At 34.1% G+C, this 11,323-nt stretch overlaps 1 long non-coding RNA gene across 7 annotated transcripts in view; it reads right to left on the bottom strand.

Moving 5' to 3' along the window:
- The window catches only part of LOC119642095, a 6,072-nt gene extending 2,630 nt beyond the window's left edge, over positions 1–3,442 (bottom strand). Inside the window, exons 1-7 of one of the 7 annotated variants that reach the window (XR_005247941.1) lie at positions 3,350–3,438; positions 3,240–3,286; positions 2,634–3,164; positions 2,356–2,465; positions 2,011–2,293; positions 1,252–1,959; positions 267–1,124 (exon numbers count right to left, since the gene is read on the bottom strand). This is a non-coding gene — a long non-coding RNA (uncharacterized LOC119642095). Of the gene's footprint in view, positions 1–266; positions 1,960–2,010; positions 2,294–2,355; positions 2,556–2,631; positions 3,165–3,225; positions 3,287–3,349 lie in introns of those variants that run through there. The other 6 variants (XR_005247942.1, XR_005247943.1, XR_005247946.1 and 3 more) reach the window with 6 other exon arrangements.
- Positions 3,443–11,323: the final 7,881 nt, after the last annotated feature.

Genomic DNA, 11,323 nt, shown 5'->3' with positions numbered 1-11,323 from the left:
TTTTTTGAAAATAGGGTAAAATCGAATGCCACGCCTATAAAAATTGTTTAAAGTCTTTAAAGTAGCGGTTGTGGATGTGGCTCTATGCTAGTGGTGTACATGTGTTTTTTCTTTCTTTTCTTATTTTTCCTTCTTATTTGTTTTATTACACTTACACTAAGTTTTAATATTAATTAATATAAGATTTACCTTAAGAGTCATTTGAACTCGACTGCCAATTTATTTTAGTTGAGTTTCATGTAGAATAAGTAGAATAAATAAATAAATAAATAAATAAATAAATAGGAAAAAAACTATTTGTTCATGATTATGAGGAAAATCTCATTTAACAGAACTCCATTAAAATGGAAAATACGAACATTTCACCTAGCTCTAGTATGGACTTTCTTTGCTTTAAAAAAATGAGTCAAGAGGACACTAAGAAGGTAATTATTTATGAAAATGGTATAGTTATTGTTTTCCTTTTCGAAATTTTTATTTTAGAACTCCTAGTAACGAAGAAACTCATTGGCATCGTAAAAAAACAATGCGTAGGGATAATACAAGCAACTTTCCAAGAGAACAGCAAGTTGTATAATTTTCATCAAACATTTTTTCCACCCACCACTTAATTGCTTTCATTCTTCCTTTATGGAATGGACTTCAATAACCAAAAAATTGTTCAAACTCAAAGCTTAAGTACCACAAACTCACCGCGCGGAAATTCAGAGTTGTTATTTTGGCGCATAAACACTTGCTTAAAATCAGACATCTTCAACTCATTAATTAATACAGGATTATGATCGGAATCTAATCGGCCTCTAAGGATTCTAAAGCGAAATTGTTTCCTTGTTCTGCGACCTCGGCAAAGTCGTTGTCGCCGTAATTTTCGATATATGGAGATTCTATCGCTTGTTTGCGCATACCAATATGCGCGTCCACCCGCACAATTTCAGCGTTTTTACTTTTTTGGAACAGCAAATGGATCACTAAGCTCTTTCGATTTCAACGAGCAAGCAGTCGCACCCAATTGAATCACTGAAAAGTAATCCCAACGTTCATCCCAAAGAAGATTCTAGATCTCAGCCTGCTAATTTGCAAATAGATGATCGGGCTGATTCAGCACAAAACTGTTCTTAGAGGGTCTGAAGGTGGGGAAAAAGAAGAAAATAAAAAAAAATAAAAAAACTTTCGTAATTTAATTGACTCTTCAAGGTGTTCATAAATAAATAAATAGAACCAACACAAAGTGTTTTCATTGCCTTAACCTACTCATAGTTAACGATATAGATCAATGGTCTCCCCAAAAATTATTATCCTATTGCCTTTCCTTCCGACTAAAAAAACATTGGAATATTATGTATTTTTTGGAAGTGTTTAATTACTAGCATTGTTACTTACTTTAAAAACAGGCTTTTTAAAACTTTTTTGAACTCACTGAAAAAACTCGGCGCAAAATTATTTTGTACCCATCTTCAATTTACGAGCATATCTGAAAACACACGAAAGTAAATTGAATGCAATATTCGGTCTTTCAGTGAAATGTATTTAATTTTTATTTCTCAAAATTTTAGGAGAGCAGCAGGATGAATGTGTCCGATGCGTTAAAGCATACTTTGCCGCCACAAATGCCAAACAGAAGGGGATTTGTTTGAGATGCTTTGAATCAAATAAGTTAATCGATGTAACGAAAACAGGTTTTCAATATGATGTAGAGTTGGCTACCGAACACGATTCATCAAATGATAGTAACGAACTTAGTGAGCCATCAAACTTATAAGACAATGTGCGTTACCATTTCATATATCAAAGTTCTATAATAGAGACGATAAAATTACTATCTGGTGTAAATGGATTTACGTTAGGTCTCTGCGATTGCATGACGTTGTCTAGAGCTCTGTTGTTGCAATGCTAACAGGCGTGGCCTCTCTGAAGTTTTCAAAAGTAGCATTTCTTGCCTTTTCGTACACTCGGCCGCAACTGCAGATAAATGATTTACTGAAGATTTTTCCAAAATAGTTTTTGAGGTACCTGGTGTCAAAAAGATGTAACGCTCGCTCAAATATTGTTTCTAGGTAAAGGCTTAGTTTCCACGAAAATATTTATGATGATGGTTTTGAGCTTAGATAGAGAGTGGTATAACAGGATTTTAACTGTGAGAAGCTCTGCTCCGGTTGGCTTAGGAAGAAATTAATTCATGGAATTCGTCGTTAATATCTTTTTCATTTTCCACTACTGGTAATTTCTTTGGATATTCATCCGTTTCCGTATCTTTTTCGTTGGAAATTAAGTTTCCATGTTGGCCGTTAAGAACCTTTTTTTTATTCGTATGTGAAAAGTTTTGAAAATTTCAATTTAATTTTATTCTCATTTTACCTTTCTCTTTTTTTTGCTTATTTTTTTATTTAGTTGAGGAAAATACATCTCGCAAAATTTTAGTACCAAAGCATACTCGCCATCGCCATCCAGAGGAAAGGTTGCATGATCTAAAAAAATTTTATTTGCAATTATCTTGTAAGAAACCGTCTGAAATGGTAGGGAATTCCTACTCGATTCAAGGAGATAAAAATTCTCTTCTGAAAATATATCAGCAGTGAAGACATTATTTTAGTCATTCTTTTACTAAGATTGTTTTTATTTCTTATAACTTACACATGATGGGAATCACATGCTATATAATATGAATTAACCCACAACCAAAGCGCCTTCATCTGGGAAAGTGAAAATCTACGTAGGTACTTTGGTGGTACATATTCGTCAATTTAGAAATTGGTTATTTTGAAATGAAACAGTCTCGAACGATCTTTTATATCTTTCATTCCAGTTTCATAGTTTTTTTCTTGTAAATAGCCTTGAAATTCTCTCACAAAATTTTGTACAGATTTCTGCGATTCCTCCAATGTGGTTTCTTTTTTACCGTTCGCTGTTTGAAAACCTGCACAAACTAGCGAACTTATCCACCTCATCTTGATAAATTTTATTTTTCACTTTTTCCATTTCATTCACGCCAAATGAGTTTTAACCTTCTCCCAACTCCGCCTGTTCTCCTAATGCAACATAGTTAGTTTCTCTTAGCACTAAGTTCTTGAAGTATATTTGGGAGCTTATGGAAGCAAATATGTCATTGTCATCTTCATCCCAATGACAATTTTCACTTATCCCAGTTTTACACAGATTAGATGACACTAAAGTTAAAAAATTTAGGATTAATTTAAATATTATCTTATCGCAGATTTTAAAAACAACTTATTTTCATTTACGTTGTACGTGTCCTCTTTCTGGATATCGTCGTAATTAAGATCTGAAGCTTTTCCAAAGAAGAATTTACAAAGATAGAGTTGTTAAAAAAAAACGATAAAGAGCAACTTACAGTCTGAGATGGAATCGTATGACTTTTTGGAATTCAAATTTACGATGTGTTCAATTACAGTGTCATCGAAATTTAAAAAAGAAAATTTATTGTTTTATATATTCTTTTTTTTTTTTTGTTTGTTTAGAGATGGATTGGACCAGTTAAGTTAATGTTAGATCCATAATCCAGAAACGAAGTTGAGAGCGATTGATGAAAAAATTTAAGCATAGGTAGACTGATGTGGCAGAGTGTTCGCAATGAGAGGCTCTGTTCCGCTGTCAATCCATAAATCACCGTCCTTGTTACTGTACTGTCAAGATCCGGCTAATAATGCCGTTAAAAGAATAAGTGTAGGCGATTCGTGATTGTAATAGAAATACTAAATGTAAAATTAGAATGAAAACTCAGCTGATTTGATAAAGGCAGTCAGTTGCTTCAAATGCCTGAAGTTACCAGCACGAAAAATTTCATATAGATTGTTATACAGGTTAAATATACTGAAAGATTGTCTAAGGATGTCAAACCTCCTGCACTCAAAAATAAGGTGCTCGGCAGACTCAGTAATATTGCAATCCTCACAGATGTCAGAGGAGGAGACTTTGATCATTTTAAAATAGACCTTGTCGTAGGTGTGATTACTCATAAGACGGTGAAGAACTTTAAATTTCCATGTTGTGAATTTTCCTTTAGGTAGAAGCGTTGGTGTCAAAAAAGGCTAAATTTTGTAGAACAGCCGGTCACTTTCTCTAGCTAAAACATGATACTCATCTTTCCATTCTTTTATGATGAGTTTTTTGACTAGCAGAAAAGCTTCGCTGGGGGGGTAGTTTATGGACAAAACTGTACCATCGAACCTAGCTTGACGAGCATGGAAGTCAGCTTTTTCATTGATACTAAAACCGCAGTGACCTGTTTTATATATTCAATCATTTCAATTTGAGATTGGAAATTTGATTGAAAAACATACGGTCATATATTTTACAGCTGGTCACATTTTACCAGTCATCATCTTGCTGTGAAATTCGGTCTTCCTCTTGGTAGTCATATATTTAGGTCATCATGTGGCTGTAAAAATACCGGTCTTCCTCTTGCTGGTCATATATTTTACAGGTCATCATCTTGTTGATATACTAGCCTAAAATAAACAAATTTTATAGCGAAGAAATGAAATCATTTTCCAATAAATTTGATTTCAATAAATTTATTTTCATTGCTAAAATGAATAACTAACATTAACATATTGAATAGAGAAGGCGTGATGCAAAAAGTGAAATTCCAAAATGCAAACATAATTTTTTTCGATAGTAAAACTTTTAATGATACTAAAAACAATAAAACAGCTATATATATAATCTTATATATAAATAATGAAAGAAGTAGCAAAAGTAGAGACAATTCTTTAGAATGTAAACAAAAATTAGAATTTGAAATAACAACCACAGACGATGAGGTATCAAATTAACCAAATGCCTCGCTAAATTCCCTGTTGAAAGTCAAAGCACAGAGTCGCTTATAATAAATAAATGGTTAAATACCCAACTTAACAACTTAAATGGTAACAATAAATACAATAAAGACACTAAAGACAATACAAAAAAGCAATAAACTTCCAGTATTAAATACTAACTTTTAACTTTTAACAATTAAATACTAATACTAATTGTTAACAATTCCATTTTTTTTTTGTATCGTTTTACCTAAAATAACATCCCTGTACTCTAGAGTTTATTGTTAATGAAAATGGGGGACTTTTGCGGACGGCTTTGAAATTAACATAAAGTATTACATTCTTTCTGTAATTAGCATAGAGTATTACGTTCTTTCTGTAAATAGCAGAAAATTAACGTGGGCTTTGCTTGCCTAAGCTTTAGGTGTAAATTAATGTAAATTAATTTAAAATTAAAAAAAGTAAAGAAAAGCGGCAATTTTATAAACGGCTTGTATATAAACGGTTTATTTATTTTCACTTTATTTGCACTTTATTTATTTGTATGCTTTATTCACTACTTATTCACTACTGCTGCTGTTTTTGTTATTAAATTGCCAATTTGTTTGTTTGTTTGTATAGAATTTCAATTGATTAGCTTTACTTCGTCATTTTTTAAGAAATGTTGCTGTTGTTGTTGATATTAACGCAAATTATTTATTTCATTCATGTACAAATATTTAATTTGTCGCGATGAAGCTATAAGCATATCTATTTCTAGAATTCCAAAATCTTAGATGTGAAGATGTACCTACGTAAACAGGTATTTTCTCAAAAAAATCTGATAAAAATATTTAACAGAATGAGGCTTCACTTTCGTTTTCGGCTTAAGAACACCCAAGTAAATCTAATAAAATTGTTTCTAATTATAAATATTACAAAAATTTTAAGACATCAGCTGACGGAAATTATCAATTATCAATAATGCAATGTACGTGGCTTTTTGTTATATCGTTCATCTTAATATCATCCTATTTAGTCCAGAAAGAATTGCGGGGTACATTTAAGCACGCGACAATCGCCAAGAGAATCCTCTCGTGTGGAAATGTTTTGGCAATTATCGCTAAATGTATTCCCTCAACTACATGAAATCTAACGACAATAATATTGATGTGGCTTAGACCAAATTGCACAGATCCTCTTTTTAGAGCTGCGTTTGGAGCTGCGAAAGAAAAATATGAACTGCTGTTGGAAAATAAATTAATCATTCAAAAATTTAAAATAATTAAAAGAAAAAAGGGTGTGTCTAAAATTACATTTACGAAAGGTGAAGAAAAAGAGAAAAAAAAATTAAGTAAAGGCAAGTACAAGAGCATCACACTAAACAACAATTCTCCATAACGCTCTAATTATATTTCATTTGCATGCGTTTTATTGTGCGCTATATGTACTTTGTTTCTACAAAATAAATAAACGTCAAATTGGCTGCCATTCCTTACAAATCAAATTTCGAATGCCATCTAATCCAGCAGATGTGCCCTTAGAGACACTTAATGCCCTGTTAAACTTACCGAGGGTAATCCTCCTTAAAGTAAAGGAGCCACACAGCTCATCAAACGAAAAACAATGTTTGATATGGCCAGAAGGACCAGAAAGGTTAAAGTTCATGAAATAGCTTAGTCAGCATTGAATCATGCGCAAAGCTGTCTCCTCTGAATATACTAACTACATAGACATATCACAGATGGTCTTCCATCCTCTTCACTTCTCCAATCTAAGGTTACGAGGTCGTTAAAGTATTCGATACGTCATCCCTCGCTAATTTTAGCTGTAATTTTGGCAAGACAAAATTCTTGTTTTCGATGAATTCAACTTCGAAAACATTTGAATTCCAGTTAAATTTCTCCAAAACAATAATGTATTGATGGATCGAAAAAAAATATTTCTTTAGATAAAAACACGCATGAAAAATGTTTTAAACAAATTGTAGGTTACGAATTGAAGAGACTACGATGTATTACGTATATATGTATGTATCCATAGCAGCTAAGAAGTACATGGCAATTGCCTGCCAGTAGTAATCATGTCCAACTTAACAGAAAACAAAGGTTCAACTCTGTTAAATAACAATTTAGGTCCTCAAAGGCCTGTCAACGATCTGCGTGAGCTTTGGCAATAAATGCAAATATTAAAGCCATCTTAAATGCTTCCAAACGAGAGTTTATTAGCGAAGAACTCTTGCTGTAACGGAATGAAAACTTACATCGAGAAATATCTTGTAAACATCACAACAAACTTTTCATTGGCCATTTTTGCTGTGTTAGCTTCTTGCTTAAATCTCCAAGAAGATTAGCTGGTTTGTCCCCACCAAGTGAAGCCATAAGTAAGGAACGCGTGACATGTTGAAATTCATGATGTTCAATATAACGGAACACGGACTTACATAGCAAAACTCGCCCAGGGAAAGTTTACAATTCTAACCTGTCCCCATTGTTGTCAGCAGACAATCCCTTTCCGATTAACATTCGTTGTCAAAAGACGCGATATTTTTCGAGATGGAATTCATAAAATCACTGAGAGTTAAAACAATAGTAGCCAACAATGAACAATAGTTTTGTTAATCTATTTATTATTTTGTCTTGAGGTAAATGCATTTTTCATCGCAAAAAAACCGATTGAATTAATTTGTAATCCCAATGCATAAATAAAATTTTGTTAAGAATAACTTTTAAGAAACGAAAATTATTCATACTCCACACTATATTATGAATGGCAGCGGTGCTATATGTACGTTTATGTTTCGTAGCATGCTGCGATCTACGCTTTCACCGTACCTAAAAATTATTATATTTCTCATGAAAGCAAATGTCTATCAAGCTGAGTGTGTTTGAAACGTTTTATGCCGGTCATCGAAAGATAGGCCTATTAGTTTAGTAATATCGCTTCGTTGATTCGGTAGTAATTGTAATAAACATTCATTGTGTGGCAAAAATATTTACTCATTTTTCTCTTAATCTTGTTCAAATGTAACCATTTGTAATCTTTTGCTATTTATTTATTATTTTTTAAATATTGTCAAGTTTGGTTGTTGTTGTTGTTTTGAACTAAGAAATTTGCTTCATTTCTTGCATTATCCGTCTGCGTTTATCTCACATTTATTTTGTTTTTATCTCATATTAAAAAAGGGATCTTTTTCTAAATTCACTGTTATCATCAAATTTTAGTATGATTTAAAAAAAAATTTCCTTTCTTAGTGAAAGCAGTAGAATGAATCGCACTTTACAGACCAGCCAACATGATATTAGGATCTTCTACAGCAGCCTTAATTTTGCGCAAAAACATAACGGCCTCACGGCCATCAATTAACCGATGATCGTTAGTAAGAACTACGTACATCATAGGACGTATGGCAACGTAAATATAAAGGCGTTTAGATTATATTACACAAAAGTAGATTTATACCTGTCTTTCCTTAAATATGATTTGAAAATTGGAATCAAATTGTGCCCAAGAACGCTGAAAGGAAAAAAGATGAAGCGTTTCTGAAAAAAAATGTTGGACTCTTTAACCTTGCCAGAAGCCATTTCCACCACCACGCACCCGACCGACAAATATCGACCGCTCGTCCATGGCCGCCGTTATCAGTTTTAGTAAATATCTCCAGAATCACATAAGTCATAATCACCAGTATCTGGTTTTTCTAATGAGATCTGCGCTTTACATATCAGCACATTGCGAAGCTTATGAAGAAAGGTTTTAGCTAGTCCCCTTGATTTTAGGACATTTTCGATAAATTTGCGGTACAAAGCAGATGACTGTTCAGCGTTTGTGCCCCTGCAGGAACGGTTCACTGAATATATTAATGTCGTGCGTTGAACCCTTGTTGAAGCCTTTATTATTACTACTAACTGAAGAACTGCACAAATTGCTTAAAAAATAGTTGATGGATGGATGTAAAGTGTGCATGAGCTTATCTATTTACAAAAACTTACTCAGCACTGCGTACGCTCCTCCCAAAAATTAATAACTTCCCAACATTGGGTGCGTCGAAACGTTCCATGCAAGTTCCTAAACCTTCAAAACAATAAATCTGGAATAAATAGTCAGAATGCGTTTAAGGGAAAATAAATGCTGTTTTTTCATACAATTAAATAACCGATTTCAAATTTATATGAATATATTAGGTTGGGTTGGTTAGAAATCCATTATTTTTATGTGAACTTCAGGACTTTATTTAATATGCTTCGGATTGTCCGATTTGGGTCAAATATGCACCGTTTTGTTGTATGATTTGTTGCCATTTTAAAGGGAACTTCAAAATGCCTCTCTCATAGAAGTCCTGGTCTCTATTTGCAAAAAACTCTAGTAGTCGATTTTCGCAATCCTCCCTAGATTCCAATTTTTTATCATTAAAGAAATTTTACAATTCAAGAAAAAGATGATAATCGCTTGGTGCCAAGTTCGGACTGTATGGCGGATGCATTAAAACTTCCCAACCAAGCTGCCGAAGTTTCTGGCGAGTCACTGTAGATGAGTGGCCTAGCGTTGTCCTGGTGGAACACGACACCTCTCCTGTTGGCCAATTCTGGCCGTTTCTGGTCAATCGCTATCTTCAAACGGTCCAGTTGTTGACAGTAGACATCAGAACTTAGCGTTTGGCCACATGGAAGCATCTCATAATGAATAATCCCCTTCCAGTCCCACCAAATGCATAGCAAAACGTTCCTGGCCCTTTGAGGTGCTTCACCGATCTTTGACCACGATCGTTTTCGCACAGGGTTATCGCATGTGATCCATTTCTCATCTCCAGTCACCATCCGTTTAAGAAATCTCATTCCGTTTGGCCAAGGCTTCGCAGATGGAAATTTGATCCATCATGTTTTTTTCTGTTAATTGGTGTGGCACCCAAACATCGAGCTTCTTTTTGAATCCAGCTTTGTGTAAATGGTTTAAAACTGTTTTATGGTCGATTTTTAGCTCCTGGGCGATGTTACGACTGCTAACATGCCGGTCAACTTCGATCATTTCTCCGATTTAACGACATTTTCGACGACCGGCCTACCTGTGCGAGGTGCATCTTTAACATCAAAAATTCCTGAACGGAATCTACGAAACCAAAATTGCACATAATTGGCTGTTACAGTATCGGAACCATAAACACCACTCACAATTTTAGCCGCCTGGCTTGCATTTTCGCCTTTGTCAAAGAAAAACTGTAAAATGTAGCGAATTTTCTCTTTGTTCACTCCCATTTTTAACACCCTGTAACTCACAACTGAATGCACCAAATGAAAAACAGCAAAAGAATTTTTTTTACTGCGAAATGTACAGTATGTAAATGTACAGTATCGGAAATTGTTTGATCGATACTTTACGAGAAATCTATCAGTGCTACCATCTACAGAAAAAATAATGGATTTCTTTTCCCCAAATTAATATCTAAAAATAAAGACCAAATATTCAAAAATGTGCGAAAATCGAACTTCAGGTTTCTAAAAATTTACTTAAACTAGTCAGAATGCGTTTAAGGCAAAATTAATGCTGTTTTTTCATACAGTTAAATAAAAGATTTCAAATTTATTGAAACCACCTGTACGAATATATGTAAAAATTAACAGCTAAGCGATACGGATCAAATTTGCTATCAGAAATGTGTAGAACAATTGCAACACGGTCATCAGGTGTTGTTTGTCCATGCCCGTAATGCTACATTACGCACAGCTAGTACACTACGTAAATCGGCGCAGTAGAATAATACGTGTGCCCTCTTTCTGCCCGATACCAATACCAGTAATTATGGATTAGCTATCAAAGCCATACAGAAGTCACGGAACAAACAATTAGTGGAACTGTTTTCGGCTGGCATAGCTATGCATGATGCTGGTATGTAAGAACGGACAGACATTTGGTAGGGAAATAATTTTCGGAGGGATACATTAAAGTCTTATTTTGCACAGCGCGTTTGGTTTGGGGCGTTAATTTACCGGATAATGCCGTAGTCATAAAAGGTGATTTTACTTTATTGATTTCATGTATATGTATAGTAATAGGATACAGCTTCGCATTACTATGTAAAATAAGACACGGTAGAAATGTTTAATGAACTTATAAAACCGTTTATGAACGAAGGTGATATATTTGTAATGATGTCGCAAGCCCAAGAGTTCCAGCAGCTCAAAGTGTGTGATGATGGGCTGGAAGAATTGGACGAATTGAAACGCAATTATTGTAAAGTTAAAGTATTTGGCGGTAGTGAAAATGTTGGGGGAAAAATTAATATATTAATGCAGATATGCCTATCGCGTGGCTATGTGAAATCGTTTTCTCTAGTCTCTGACATGTCGTACATCGTGCAAAATATAACACGCATTGCGCGCGCTTTATTCTCCATTGTCTTGCGTAATAATGATTCGATACTTGCAGGGCGTATATTGCAAAGTGTGCAAAATGTTTGAAAGACAACAGTGGGAGATAAAATGGAAAAGCTCATTCTGAGAGCAAGAATTCTCAGAAAAAAGAATTTAATGGCTGTGCCAAGTGTATGGATTAAGTGGCTGAAATAACAA

This window comes from Glossina fuscipes, unplaced genomic scaffold (assembly GCF_014805625.2).
Source record: "Glossina fuscipes isolate IAEA_lab_2018 unplaced genomic scaffold, Yale_Gfus_2 213, whole genome shotgun sequence".
NCBI lineage: Eukaryota > Metazoa > Arthropoda > Insecta > Diptera > Glossinidae > Glossina > Glossina fuscipes.
This window is presented reverse-complemented; position numbering and strand designations above follow the sequence as displayed.